Source organism: Primulina eburnea, chromosome 2, assembly GCF_022965805.1.
Source record: "Primulina eburnea isolate SZY01 chromosome 2, ASM2296580v1, whole genome shotgun sequence".
In the NCBI taxonomy this organism is placed as follows: domain Eukaryota; kingdom Viridiplantae; phylum Streptophyta; class Magnoliopsida; order Lamiales; family Gesneriaceae; genus Primulina; species Primulina eburnea.
The window spans coordinates 21,771,555-21,788,252 of NC_133102.1; the positions used below are offsets into that span (position 1 = coordinate 21,771,555).

Genomic DNA, 16,698 nt, shown 5'->3' on the forward strand with positions numbered 1-16,698 from the left:
GACTAATAGATACTTCCAAATCTCAAGGGAACCTAGAACCATACCTGCGTCCGTAGTCAGCCCACTGATGCCGCTAGCTCCCAACTAGAGCACAGCTCCGCTACAAAGCCAGTAGCTCCCTGCTAGTGCCCGAACCTCGGGAAAAGCTAGAAACCCATCAGAAACGACTAAAACGCTCTGGAACTCTCGGAATTGGTAATTGAAAAGTGAAGCCTCGCGCCTCTATTTATAGACGACGATCGGACGATCCGATCTACTTCGGAAGATCCGATCCTGTGCACTTCGGACGATCCGATCCACTTCGGACGTTCCGAACTCTGCATGTCTTCCACGTGTCCAGCCACCTGTCTTCGGACGATCCGAACCTCTTCGGACGATCCGAACCCTGACACGGTCTACTGTTGACAAGACTCGGTCTGACACCGAACCGAACGGTCCATCCGAACCCACTTCGGACGATCCGAACCTCTTCGGACGGTCCGATCCTGGTTCGTTCCTTCCGAACTCGCAGAATATAATTAATCCAATAATTACTCAATTTAGGCATCGGGATACTACACTATAACTCTATGGATCCCGGTGTGAATAAGACGTCACTGTCTGTCACCTACCCTACCAATCGAGGTGCTGTACGTCTTATTCCTAGACTTCGGCCTGATCTGTATCCGCGTCTACAATAGGGGCGGTGATCTTCCCCTAAGCTGTGATATCGCCGAACGTCTAGCAGTCTGGCTAATCTCCAAACTGTTCTATCTTAAATGCATGAATACAACATCTGTAAACAAGCATGATCATCTTAATGCAATGCAACATGATCTATACATAAAGCATAGTAAGATAAAACATAAACAAGAATATAGTATGTGATTTATTGGGCAACTCAAGGATGGTCTCGATTGAGTTGTTTCTTCCCGAATATCACATGAATTATACCTTTGTCGTCCCGGTCTGACGAAGATGATGATCTGTATTCAACTCTGTCCATATCAATCTGAAAAGACAATATCGAATACGCTGTATCAGTAAATAACTCAATACAAAATCTGTTCTGATCAATACTCAAATCAGTATACAATCTGATCAATATCTGAAAAAGATACAATCTAATTCATGTCATCGACCTTGCAATACAATCTGAATAATTACTGAGTCTGATCAATCTCAATCAATACTGAATCTGATCAATATAACTCGATTGATGTTTCGACGGTATAACAATACAATCTGAATCACCCCGTCCCTCTGAACATCACAAATAAAATACTGGAACTCAAAATCTGTGTCCACCTAATTCATACTCTGAATACTAACATAATTCTAATATAGAATCTCAGTCACTATCTTTCACAAATCATAACAATTATAGACATAGTCTGTTCTTTAATCTGACTTCAATTATAGGATTTCTACGGTAGTAGAAACATCATATCTGAATCACATGCAATTCTAGCAACATCATATTTTCAAAACATCTCAAAACGTAACAAAACTTACGTCCTTGTATAGCTCGTGTCACGAGGAGAACGATACTACTTTCGGATTCGAATTCTGATAGACGGATCGTCCACAATCGCAACTTAAAAAGGCGTAAGGATTTTTCTCTCAAATCTCGGCCCTCTGATTGAATTTCTGATGAATTTCACGTGTCATTCTTCTATATATATACTGTATGCCAATCATAAAACGTGGCATCAGTTTCTAAGTTACACGTTAGACCGCGGGTGCGGTGAGTGTAAGGACCGCGGGTGCGCTCAAGCGGTGATCATATCCAAAATGTTCGAAGCAACAACCGCGGGTGCGGTGTTATCTTTACCGCGGGTGCGGTGTCTGCACCGCGGGTGCGCTCTCGCTAATACCGCGGGTGCGGTGTGGCCACGGGATTTGCACTCCATTTTCTGCACATGCACCGTGGGGGCGGTCATGCTAGCACCGCGGGTGCGGTTGTGCAAACTTCTAAATACTAGTTTTCTGATCATGCAACACCTGGTTCTCAAATCTTTCTTCCCTCATTGCATGACATGCATTCTCATATCTTCCAAATCTCTCGTTAATGAAGATTGATAATCTTGGTTTAACAATTCTATAATTCTCGGGCATTACATCATAATATTTCTCTCTATATTTTTCTTTTATTTCTTCATTTAAATATAATTAGCATGTTAATTTCATATTCAAAGTTTTACACTTTGAATAATGAATAGCTAACTTCCTAAAGTTGAGATGAAAAGGTGAAACTCTTGACATGATAATAAAGTTACTAAAAGGTAAGAATCTATGTTTTATATTATTTAATCATTATTTATTGTTACTATATGTTACACTAAATTCTTGGAACCATTTAAATGTTAGTTTAGTATTACCAACCATTTAAAGTGGATGCCTTGATTTATTATATATGAATATATTATAATATTAAATTCTTGGAACCATTTAAATGTTTGTTTGGTTTTACCAACCATTTAAAGTGGGAACCTTGATTTACTATATATAAATATATCATAATATTAATTTCTTGGTACCATTTAAATGTTAGTTTGGTTTTACCAACCATTTAAAGTGGGAACCTTGATTTAGTGTTTACAAATATATATATAGCACAATAAATACTTGACAACATTTATAAGTTTTGGTATATATTATATACTTATAAGATAATAATAAATAACATAATATAAATATGATTATTTAATATATTGGAACCATTTTATTAAGTGGATTTCAATATTGTCCGTTAATGTTAACTTTATTAAAATACTAAGAGTGGATCATTTAATCTCAACTACTTAAATAAAAATTTGAACAATTAAAAATTACCAATTAAAGATTCAAACAACTAAAAGAAAAAATAAATAAAAAGACATTGTAGTGGACATGTAATTACCTTAACTTCCCTGTGGATACGATATCGGACTCACCGAATTATACTACTTGTGGACAACCTGCTCTTGGGAGTGCAACAATCAGAGTCGCAACAAGTTTTTGGCGCCGTTGCCGGGGAAGTATAATTTAATTTCAAGTCTATTTAATTTTTTTTATATTTTATTTTTCTTTATTTGAATTTTTATTGCTTTTGTGTGTTTTTATTCTTTTGAATTTGCATTTGCATGAGCATTTGGTCACGTACACTTAGTGGTCGACTCATTCGAAATAACCCTTTATTTTTACAAAACATGGCGGAAGAACCCATCCAAGAAAATGAAGATGAAATTCAATCTCAACATGATCATGATAGACGAAGAACACTTAGAGATCACATGAATCCTACACGTACTAGTGCACCTTCATGTTTAGTTTTTCCCCTTGATGCATCTCATTTCAATTTTAAGTCTGGTATTATCCAACTTTTACCCAACTTTCATGGCTTAGATTCTGAAAATCCATACATGCATTTACGAGAGTTTGAAGAAGTATGCAACACATATAATGATCTAAATTGTAGCATGAACACCATTCGACTTAAGCTTTTTCCTTTTTCTTTAAAAGATAAAGCTAAAACTTGGCTACAAAATCTTAGATCGGGATCCATTCGAACTTGGGATGAATTGCAACAACAATTTTTGAAAAAGTTTTTTCCATCTCATAGAACAAATTCTTTCAAAAGACAAATCATCACTTTCTCTCAAAAACAAGGAGAAACTTTTTATCAGTGTTGGGATAGATACAAATAATTGCTTAATCTTTGTCCACATCATGGTTTTGAAATTTGGAGGGTTGTTTCTCAATTTTATGAAGGCTTAACACCTAAAGATAGGCAAATGGTTGAATTTATGTGTAATGGAACATTTGAAGATAAAGATCCAAACGAGGCAATTGAGTATCTCGATTCATTAGCTGAAAATGCTCAAAATTGGGACACTATAGGTACAATCGAACCATCAAACAAGATTCAATCTCCTACAGCTGGTGGAGGTATGTACACTCTCAAAGATGAACATGATCTTCAAGCTAGATTTACCTCTTTGGCAAGAAAAATTGAGGCACTTGAATTGAAAAAGAATGGTCAATTAAAATCTGTTCAAGAAATTGTGTGTCACATCTGTGATACAAGTGATCATTTTACAAAAGATTGTCCCACTTTACCCTCTTTTAAAGATTGTCTCCATGAACAAGCCAATGTTTTGAACAATTTCAAAAGGCCAAATTTTGAACCATTTTCTCAAAATTACAATCCAGGTTGGCGAAATCATCCAAATTTTAGTTGGAGGAATGATAATGCTGCACAATTTCCGCAACCACATTTTCAAAATCAACAAAATTTTCAAAATTATGCACCTTAAGTTCCTCCACCTAAAAGGAATTTGGAAGATTTATTGAATTCTTTCATTGCAAAGCAAGAGTCTATCAATACTCAAACTGCTCAAACCATGACAGATTTGAAAGATACTCTTGCTAAATTTGCATATGCACTTAATGTTCATGAAAATGGTAAATTTCCTTCACAACCTTTGCCTAATCCCAAGGATCATCATTCACAAACTGGAACTTCTGGAACTCAACCGATGGATCAGGTAAAATCTGTTATTACCCTTCGAAGTGGTAAGGTTGTGGAAAAATCCATTCTTGAACCTTGTGAAGATGATGATAAATCAACTTCAAATGGTAAGGAAGTGGAACCCATAACTTGCGAAGAGGAGGTTCAATAGACAGTGTCACAACCATTCCCTCATGCATTGAAAAATACAAAAAAATCAAATTTGAATTCTGATATATATGATATTTTTAAACAAGTAAAAGTTAATATTCCCTTATTAGATGCAATAAGACATGTACCATCATTTGCCAAATTTTTGAAAGACTTGTGCACTGTGAAAAGAATATTGAATGTGAAAAAGAAAGCTTTTTTAGCCGAACAAGTAAGTGCAATCATTCAAAATAATAATACTTTGAAATACAAAGACCCAGGTTGTCCTACTATTTCTTGAATTATTGGAGAACGAAAAATTAAAAAAGCATTGCTTGACCTTGGAGGTAGTGTGAATTTACTTCCATATTCAGTTTATCAAGAACCCAATCTAGGCGAGTTAAAACCTACTTCGGTAACACTTTTACTTGCTGATAGGTCTATTAAAGTGCCAAGAGGTATGGTAGAAGACGTGTTGGTCCACATTGATAACTTTGTATATCCTGTCGATTTCATAGTTTTAGATACAGAACCTATCGAAGTTTGTAATGCAATTCCTGTAATTCTGGGTCGTCCATTTTTAGCAACTTCTAATGCTCTTATAAATTGCAGGAATGGAATAATGAAGTTGTCATTTGGTAACATGACCTTGGAGCTTAATGTGTTTAATATTTGTAAGCAACCACATGACAAAGGAGATGAAAGTGAAGATGAAAATCTTATTGAAACTCTTGTGGAAGAAAACATTCAAGGAGGGAGTACTCGTGACCAATTAGATATTTGTTCAATCGATACTATTAAAGAAAATATTGAAATTGATCTTGATGATTTTATCAGGTATCACTCGTTACAGGATCAGAGAAAGAATTTGAGGCAAAATATGAGAACAAAGACGAACCACCCATATTGGAGTTAAAACCCTTGCTAGAAGAATTGAAGTATGCATTTCTTGGAGAAGATGAAACATATCCGGTGGTAATTTGTTCCAAACTATCAAGTAATCAAGAAGGTAAATTAGTCGATATGCTTAAAAGACATAAAAATGCAATTGGTTGGACACTAAAAAATCTTAAGGGCATTAATCCACTAATTTGCACTCAAAAAATTCACTTAGAAGAAAATGCTAAAACATCTCAACAACCACAAAGGAGATTAAATCCACACATGAAAGATATTGTGAAAACTGAAGTTCTCAAACTACTCGATGTTGGGATTATCTACCCTATTTCTGATAGTAAGTGGGTAAGCCCAACACAAGTAGTTCCAAAAAAATCTGGCATCACAGTGATAAAAAATGAAAAAGGTGAATTGTTAACAAGTCGAGTCCCATCTAGTTGGCGGATGTGTATTGATTATAGAAAATTAAATGACGCCACTAGAAAAGATCATTTTCTATTACCATTTTTGGATCAAATTTTAGAAAGATTAGCAGGTCATCCATACTGATGTTTTCTTGATGGATATTCAGGTTATTATCAAATTCTCATTGCACTCGAAGATCAAGATAAAACTACATTCACATGTCCTTTTGGAACATTTGCATTTAGAAGGATGCCATTTGGATTATGCAATGCCCCAGCAACATTTCAAAGATGTATGCTAAGCATTTTTTGCGACACGATTGAAAATTGTTTGGAAATTTTCATGGATGATTTAATTGTCTTTGGGAATACATTTGATAATTGTCTTGAAAATTTGGAAAAAGTTTTAAAAAGATGCGAGGAAAAAGGTCTTATTTTAAATTGGGAAAAATGTCATTACATGATTACTTCTGGAATTGTTTTGGGACATGTCGTGTCATCTCATGGAATTGAAGTTGATAAAGCAAAATTTGATGCCATTGCCAATTTACCCCCTCCAAAAACCATTAAAGAAATTCGCTCATTTTTGGGACATGCTGGATTTTATAGGAGGTTTATAAAGGACTTTAGTTTAATCTCTAAACTCATTTGTAACCTCTTAACAAAAGACACTGCATTTGAGTGGACTCAAGAATGTCAAAATGCTTTTGATAAAATCATTCGACATTTAACATCAGCTCCTATCATGCAACCTCCTGACTGGTCTTTACCATTTGAAATCATGTGCGATGCAAGTGATTATGCAGTCGGTGCAGTACTGGGTCAAAGAAGAAACGGTAAGCCTTATGTGATATATTATGCAAGTAGAACTTTAAACAATGCTCAAATGAATTACTCCACAACTGAAAAAGAACTACTTGCTGTAATATTTGCATTAGATAAATTTCGTTCTTATTTGATTGGATCAACGACTATTGTGTTTACTGATCATTCTGCTATTAGATATTTGTTGACCAAACAGGATGCAAAGCCACGACTAATACGATGGATTTTGTTGCTCCAAGAATTTGAAATTGTGATCAAAGATAAAAAAAGGAACCGAGAATGTCGTAGCCGATCATTTATCGAGACTAGTAACAGGATCATCTTTTGAAATGACACCAATTAACGATAATTTTCCTGATGAACATCTATTTTCAGTTGCTACTACACCTTGGTTTGCTAACATAGTAAATTTTCTTATGACAGGAAAAATGCCACCGCAATGAAGTTCTCAAGATAAAAGAAAATTTTTGAATGAGGTAAAAAACTTTTATTGTGAAGATCCGTATCTGTTCAAGTATTGTCCAGATCAAATTTTTCGACGTTGCATACCCGACAATGAGGTAAGTAGTGTCATTAAATTTTTTCATTCAGAAGCATGCGGATGACATTTTTCTTCAAAGAAAACGGCTGCAAAAATCTTGCACTGTGGATTTTATTGGCCCAATTTGTTTAAAGACACCCACGAAATCTGCAAGATCTGTGAAAATTGTCAAAAATTGGGTGCGATTTCAAAAAGAAACATGATGCCTTTGAATCCTATCATTGTAATTGAAATCTTTGACTGTTGGGGAATTGATTTTATGGGACCTTTTCCACCGTCGTTTGGATACTTGTATATTTTAGTTGCAGTTGATTATGTTTCCAAATGGATAGAGGCAATTCCATGTCGAACAAATGATCATAAAATCGTCATCAAATTTTTAAAAGAAAACATTTTTAGTAGATTTGGAATTCCTCGAGCCATGATAAATGATGGGGGAACTCACTTTGTTAATAAACTATTTGCTTCATTAATGAAAAAATATGGTATTACTCATAAAGTAACTACTCCTTATCATCCTCAAACAAATGGACAAGTTGAATTAGCTAATAGGGAGAAAGCAAATTTTGGAAAAACCTGTTAAGTCAAATAGAAAGATTGGTCTCTGCGGCTTAGTGATGCACTTTGGGCCTATCTAACAGCTTTTAAAACATCATTGAATATGTCTCCCTATAGGTTGGTTTATGGAAAACATTGTCATTTGCCTGTGGAATTGGAACATAAAGCTTATTGGACGATCAAAACTTTAAATTCAAGCATGGATGATGCCAACAAATTGCGTAAATTGCAACTTAATGAACTTGATGAACTCAGAAATGACGCGTATGAGAATTCAAGGATTTATAAAGCAAAAATCAAGTCATTTCATGATAAAACAATTCTTAGAAAATCTTTTGAGATTGGTAAAAAAGTTTTGCTTTATAATTCTCGACTTCACATATTCCCAGGAAAATTACGATCAACATGGACAGGCCCATATGTTATAAAGCATATATATCCTTATGGAGCTGTGGATATTGAAAATCCTAAAAATGGTGATGTTTTTAAAGTGAATGGACAAAGGCTTAAACCATTTTTGGAAAATGAAATCTTTCAAGAAGAGTTTATTTCCCTTTCTGATCCTTAAATTTTTATGTTGCATTTAATTTTGTTATTTTTTATTTCAGGTTTTTTTTTTCTCGGTTAAATGGCGGATAACGGTACTCCGTGACTCTCATAGTCGGTTAAATCAGTTTCCCACAATTGCTGATACAAAAAATTAAAAAAAAATCATTTCTTTTCTTTTCAAAATGTATGAAATTCTCTCAAAAATTTGTAAATATTTTCCCTATGTTTCTGAAAATGTTCTAAGAAAAATTTAAGCAGGAAGGTGTGAAAGATTGAGATTGCTAATGCAAAACGGAATTCCAGAAGATATTCGTCTTGTAATAGAAGCTAAGGTCCGATTAGGAGGAGAAGTTCCACAATCATTGCTCATTCGGTATTTGCTTGGATTAGGAAAAAGCACTTAGGCGAAAAAACGAAGGGCCAAAAGTTTAAGGATTTGTCATAAGTGTGCGAGATAGACTTGTGACAAATGATGCAGATCTTTGGGATGTGTTTCCAATACCAGAGAAGATAAAATTGGTTTCATTAAGAATGGGCTGAGTAAGGAGTCTTTAGATAACATCTTATTGACTCTCGAGACGCATTCTAGTGGAACTTCTCCGTTTATGGAAACAATTCCAAGATGAGCGTCATAGTCTTGGGAATCCGACTGAAAAAGACCCTGTTTGCCAATTTATAAGAAAATTTGATGGGAAGCATATCCTCGACTCATAGAAGGCGTTGAAGCCGTTTCTGGACGTAAAACCAGAGGAAAATTGTGAGCCACAATCACACTACTGTTTATATGCATGTGTGTCATTATTGTTTTTACTATTTATTCTGTTTACAGCTGTGACCCATAGTTTTGTTATGATAACATATTACCCCTATAAAATCTCTCATCTTTCTCTCTATTTTCGCAGACAAAAAAAGTAAGTAAAAAAATGGCTGGATCCTCTACAAAAACATTTAAAAATATTTGTGTATTTTGTGGGTCGAGTCCTGGAAAAAATGAAGTGTTTGTAGAAGCAGCGAATAATCTTGGAAAGATATTGGCTGAGAGAAAAATTCACTTGGTATATGGGGGAGGTAATATTGGGTTAATGGGATCTGTTTCAACATCTGCTCATCTTGGAGGTAGTCAGGTTTTGGGTATTATTCCTACAGCTTTAGCTGAAGGAAATATTACAGGTGTTACGATTGGGGAGGATTTAAAATTTCTTCTATGTATGAAAGAATCACTCAAATGATTGAGAATTCTGATGCTTTTATCGCACTACCAGGTGGTTTTGGTACATTAGAAGAAATTTTTCACACTGTTTCTTGGGCACAACTTAATATCCATAATAAACCTGTGGGCTTGTTGAATATCAATAATTATTATGACAGTTTGTTGACATTTCTTGATAAAGCTGTGGAACAAAATTTCATTTCAGAAAATTCAGGACGGATGCTCATCTGTGCTTCGACTGCCGACCAATTAATTGATAATTTGGAAGCTTTTGTTAATAAGCATGATCCGATGATAACAAAGATCAATTGGTCGCAATCAAGCAGTAAGAAAAGAAAGTTGGATCATTGATTCAAAAGTCGTGGATTGGTTTGCGTTTGTTTCAGTTTGTTATCTTCAATAAAATTCTAGGTGATATCTCTTTCATTATGTACTCTTTATTAATAGTTATTTTGACATTAGGGACAATGTCATATTCTGATTGGGTGGAGAACAAACTTATAAAAATAAATTTAAAAAATATAAAAATATTTATATTATTTTATAATAAAATCATGTTTATTGCTTGTATCTTTGTAATTTTTGCAAAAATGTCATACATTACATATTTGAAAGGTTTAAATTAAAAAATGTATTAATCTATCTAAGGATGTTTAATTTGAAAAAAAAAAGTCAATTTTAATATTCTGATCAATATAAAAATATGATTTATGCAATCTTTTTGAGTGATTAACTGTGAGGCCCGGGGCCGAAGAGGGCGGGGGGTGAACGCCGGTGCCATCAGTTGCACGGACAATGAGCGGCTCCTGGCAGGCTTCTAGGTGAAGGGAACATGAATGAACCGACCCACACGGGAATGAGAGGGATTCCGAGACTGGACAATGTAATGGACTGAACAGTTGAAGAGGGTTTAAAAGATTTGATTGGTACTACTCATATCACGAAGGTGCATCTTCTTTTCGGTAGCTCATCACATAAGAACTCCAAAGTTAAGCGTGCTTGACTTGGGGCAATTTTGGGATGGGTGACCTCCTGGGAAATTTCCCAGGGTGCGTGTGAGTGAGGACATAAGAACTCTGGAAAGACTCGTCTTGATACAGTGAGGACAGTCGTCGAATCTGGAGCGTTACAAGTGGTATCAGAGCCGACCTCTCTTAGTACGGTGTGGTTCGGGGACGAACCAAGCGGAAGCTGGTGGGCATGTGAGGCCCGGGGCCGAAGAGGGCGGGGGGTGAACGCCGGTGCCATCAGTTGCACGGACAATGAGCGGCTCCTGGCAGGCTTCTAGGTGAAGGGAACATGAATGAACCGACCCACACGGGAATGAGAGGGATTCCGAGACTGGGCAATGTAATGGACTGAACAGTTGAAGAGGGCTTAAAAGATTTGATTGGTACTACTCATATCACGAAGGTGCATCTTCTTTTCGGTAGCTCATCACATAAGAACTCCAAAGTTAAGCGTGCTTGACTTGGGGCAATTTTGGGATGGGTGACCTCCTGGGAAGTTTCCCAGGGTGCGTGTGAGTGAGGACATAAGCACGCTGGAAAGACCCGTCTTGATACAGTGAGGACAATCGTCGAATCTGGGGCGTTATATTAACCATCGTGATAAAATCAGGTATTAAAGTATATGGCCCAAGATATACCTTATAAGAGTTCCTAAAATTTTAAACTCACACATATTTTGTGAGTGAGTGGAGAGGACTGAGAAAACACCTTTCGAGCCTTTATTGATCATGAGAGAAACTATCTATTGTTTAGATCTTGAGTTCTTATTTTGAAAAAAAAATGATATTTCCTGAAAAAAAAGAGGAGAAAAATACAAAAAGAAAGATATTGAATATCTATGTAATTTTTAAGTTATATGCTATGACCCATATATCTCTCATAAAAAAATAAAAAAAAAAAGAAAGAGAGAAATTTATTGTACAAATTAAATAAATATGTGGTCAAGAAGCATAAACTTATTTTGATTCCATGATGTTATGAAAAAAAATATATATATATAATAAGAACAACTAGATTTTGAATCAATGGATTTTCTATCTTTTGATTAGTTTGGCTCGTCTGTCTGTCTGCATTCTGTAAACCATTTTTCTGAGCATTTATCTGTATTCCAACTCCATGAGAGAAATCATTGCCATAAATTGAAACATTTATTAACCTGTGAGGATATGGAGTTGAGACTCTTGCTAGGAATTTCTTAAGGCTGTGGACATTTAACTACCTGAAATAAGCTTTGAATTGATTATCTCAAATTATTTCATAAATTATAATTATGATGATCTAGATATAACTTTGACAGTTTTCAAATTTAATTTAAACACTTAGATAGTTCTGACTACATTTCTATTTAAATTAATCAATATGTTTTGTATTGCTATTAACGCTTAAATTGCTAAGGACTAGTAATAAGCTGGTTGGGAGGTGTGATAAACATAAAAATTGTATATTAATTAAATGTTTTATAATATAATTATATAGTTTTTGTTTTATTAAATGTTTAAATATTATATGTTTTATAATAAATTGTATAAAATATAAGTTGTTGTGTAATTATAAGTTTTTACTATTTTTACATGTTCGATAAAAGAAGAATAACCTTGGCGTTGCAAATGGGATTAAGATGATTCTTGGACCTATAGAAATTTGATGATAATATGTACAATATTAATGACAAGCATGAGATAAAAATCCTCTCACAATTGGGATCAAATTAAGCAACAAATAAAGTTACCAAAGGAGTGGCAGTTTTACCATACTCTAGTATTTTGACCATATCTCTCAAATTACTTGGTCAAATGGTTTGCAAAAAATACCACAACTAGAAAACTCAATTATCATCATGTTTCTTTTTATGTGAAGAAGCAAATTCGGAGAAAAAGATTTTCAAAAGTGATGTGTAATATAATATAATAACTTGGAACACTAATGAAGACTTTTGTGTAAAAAAATAATATTTTATTTGTGGTTGTCTCCCCAAATTTGGCTATAAATAGGGGTGCATTGTAATGTATTGAGATATCCCTCATTCTATGAACAAACCTTTGAGTTCATAATATTTCTCTCTATATTTTTCTTTTATTTCTTCATTTAAATATAATTAGCATGTTAATTTCATATTCAAAGTTTTACACTTTGAATAATGAATAGCTAACTTCCTAAAGTTGAGATGAAAAGGTGAAACTCTTGGCATGATAATAAAGTTACTAAAAAGTAAGAATCTATGTTTTATATTATTTAATCATTATTTATTGTCTATGTTATATTTATTTCTTTAAGCATTTTTATACCCTACTTATAAGTGGGAGTTTTGATTTATTGTTGCTATATGTTACACTAAATTCTTGGAACCATTTAAATGTTAGTTTGGTATTACCAACCATTTAAAGTGGATGCCTTGATTTATTATATATGAATATATTATAATATTAAATTCTTGGAACCATTTAAATGTTTGTTTGGTTTTACCAACCATTTAAAGTGGGAACCTTGATTTACTATATATAAATATATCATAATATTAATTTCTTGGTACCATTTAAATGTTAGTTTGGTTTTACCAACCATTTAAAGTGGGAACCTTGATTTAGTGTTTACAAATATATAAATAGCACAATAAATACTTGACAACATTTATAAGTTTTGGTATATATTATATACTTATAAGATAATAATATATAACATAATATAAATATGATTATTTAATATATTGGAACCATTTTATTAAGTGGATTTCAATATTGTTCGTTAATGTTAACTTTATTAAAATACCAAAAGTGGATCCTTTAATCTCAACTACTTAAATTAAAATTTGAACAATTAAAAATTACCAATTAAATATTCAAACAACTAAAAGAAAAAATAAATAAAAAGACATTGTAGTGGACTTGTAATTACCTTAGCTTCCCTGTGGATACGATATCGGACTCACCGAATTATACAACTTGTGGACAACCTGCTCTTGGGAGTGCAACAATCAGAGTCGCAACAGCAGAGTTGAACATGAGACAGAGGCGTTGGTTAGACTTGTTGAAAGACTATGATTGCGAGATAAAATATTATCCAGGCAAGTCGAATGCAGCAGCCGATGCTTTGAGCAGAAAAGTATGTAATATGTCCTTGGTCACTGGCAGTGTATCTGATCTAGTAGAAGAATGTTGTCTTTCTTGTTTGGATTTTGTGGAAAATACTCAACCTGTAAGAGTATTTATGATTCAGGCAGAACCCGAGTTGTTTGTCAAAATTAGAGACGCCCAAAAGTTAGATCAAAGCATTCATAAATCAGTTGAATTTGTCAAATCAGAACATCAATCAGAATTTCAGGTCAATGATGAGGGTATTTTGTTTGTGAATGATCGTATTGTAGTTCCTAATATTTCAGAGTTGAGGATACAGATTTTGCGTGATGCTCATTGCAGTAAATTCAGTGTACACCCTGGAAGTAAAAAGATGTACAATGATTTGAAGAAACAACTTTGGTGGAAATGAATGAAATCTGACATAGCAGAATTTGTATCTCGTTGTTTAAATTGTCAACAAGTGAAAGCAGAAAGAAAGCGACCAGGTGGTCTTTTGCATAGCCTTAAGGTTCCAGAATGGAAGTGGGAACATATCACCATGGACTTTGTCACGAAATTGCCGAGGTCGTCGAGGGGTTGCGATGCAATTTGGGTTATCGTTGACAGATTAACCAAGTCTTCGTGTTTCATTCCTTATCAGATGACATATAGGCATGATCAGATGGCCAGATTATACATCAGAGAAGTTTTGAGATTGCATGGTGTGCCTAAGTCCATTGTATCAGATCGTGATCCCAGATTTTCTTCTCATTTTTGGCAGAGTTTACAAGAGGCCCTTGGTACTCGTTTGCATTTGAGTACAGCATATGTAATGCCCGAATTTTGATATAATATGGCAGTAGTTGTGATGGTTCTTGGCTATACGATATGGTATGAATTGTAATGAATGTTATAGAATTGAATAGATAATGGATGGGTGGAATCAAAGGTTGAAGTTGAGCTAAATAGATAATGGACGTGCAGAAACGGTATGAAAAATGTGACAGTAGTTGTGGTTTTTAGCATAATGTTTTGTATATTGATCCAATTGATGTGAGGCATTTTTCATTAGAAAGATAAGACATAAGGCTATAACTTTGTTGTAATAGCCGAGCCCGGTGTACGGTATGGTTTAAGATTTTGTATGATTATTGGCTATTTGGGTAAGTTTAAGTATAGTTTGGATGTTAAGAGTTTCGATTTATGATTTATAGTATGGTTGGTTATAGATGATGTGCAGTGTTGTTGTAGCGGCGTTACGATTAAATTCATGATAAATGGTATATTGATCCAAATGAGGTGAGGCCAATTGGAGTGGTTCGATAAGACATAAGGCTATAACTTTCGTATTTTGAGTTTTGTTCAAATCATTGTGGAAGGTAAGCCAAAAGTGTCCCGAAGTGTGTAGTGTGTTTCGACGTTCCTCCAGTGACACATGTTGGGAGATTTAACATAACTTTTTACTCAGACATCAAAATGATCTGAAATTTTGAGGGAATCAAGATAAGACATAGAGCTACAACTTTGTAGTTTACCAATTTTTCCAATTCGGACGGGAAGAGGCGTTTCTGAGGCGATCTTTGAAGAAGCTGTGCGCAGAGTAAGATTTGGTCCGAAGGTGGAGCGCACCCGCGGTCTCAGTGGTTCAGAAAATGGTTTTTGGTCGTAGGCTTGGCGCACCCGCGGTCCTTGGAGTGCCGCACCCGCGGTCTTGCTTTTTGGAGGTATGGTCGAGATTTAAAGTAACTTTTTGGACGATTTGACTTCATTTCCCTTCTTCTTTCCCCTTCAATCTCGTTTTTCTCTCTAAGGAGCAAGGGTTTTCTTCCATTTCATCCATTTCCTACCTTTGATTCTTGGAGTTATTTGGATTTCCGACTTGAGATCGACGTTCTCCTTGGTGCTAGGAAGCTTAGGTAAGCTTTTGGTGCGATTCTTTTAAGGTTTTGAGTTAAGAGTTGACTTGGGTTTGTTATTCTTGTGGATTTATGGATTTATTGTTATGGATTCTTGGATATAGAGTTGATGTTGGTGTTATTTATGGATTATTGTTGTAGGTGGTGACAAAGAGCTAAGTTTGAGGTGTTCTATTGGGTTGTAAGTGGAATTTCATCCTTTTTGCTCACATGATATTATATGTATTGTGTTTTAAAGGTTTCAAAGTGTTATTCCCTTCCATTGATCCATTGTTATGTATTGATTTCATTGATTATCTATTGGAGGCATTGTATGTCTCACTATTGTTAAAAGGGAATACAAGAGAAAATATGAGATTGCGAAACGACGGCTTTAAATGATATTCAGAGTTCAAATGTTTTTATTGGATTGATTGAATCATAGTCAGAGCATTGCATGCAATTAGTTGATCAACGTCCATAGGCTTATATCCCTCACAGTTATCGATTCATATCGATGGGATATTTGCAACCACAGTCAGAGATACTATTGATATCAATCCAACCAGAGAAAAGAGAATACCATCTTATTGCTATGCTATTGCTACAGTTATTGCTACAGTATTCATATTTCAGAGTTGATGGTATTTATGATTTCAAAGTCATGTTTTACAGAGTATACTATGTATCATTGCTATGTAAGAGTTCCACTTGCTGAGATTTATTCTCATTTCAGTTATTTCATGTGATGCAGATCAGAGTGGAGGCCCGGGACGTTGACTGTGGACAGGGAGTCATATGCATGCACCGTTGGAAGGATGATTTTGATGGCATGATCATAGGACTGATGTTTTGTATTTTGTTATACCTTTTGAATGATCATGTATTTATTTTGGTTGTTAAATGTTTAAAGAAAATGTATTTTGAAACTCCTTCCATATTTTAAAGAAAATTTTTATTCCGCTGCGTATTTTATTTAAAGAGGTCAGGGGTGTCACATTTGTTATTTTGAGTTTCGGTCAAATCATTCGGGAAGATGAGCCGAAAGCGCCCCGAAGTGTGTCGTGCGTATCGTCGTTCCTACAATGACACATGTCGGGAGAATGGGCATAACCTTTTACTCAGACCTCCAAAT

The 16,698-nt window shown here is 34.7% G+C and overlaps 1 long non-coding RNA gene across 1 annotated transcript; it reads left to right on the forward strand.

Moving 5' to 3' along the window:
• Positions 1-15,479: 15,479 nt before the first annotated feature.
• Positions 15,480-16,492, forward strand: LOC140824628 (uncharacterized). Its single transcript, XR_012116406.1, has 3 exons — positions 15,480-15,584; positions 15,726-15,765; positions 16,318-16,492. It is a non-coding gene; the product is annotated as an uncharacterized lncRNA (long non-coding RNA).
• The last annotated feature ends 206 nt before the right edge of the window (positions 16,493-16,698 follow it).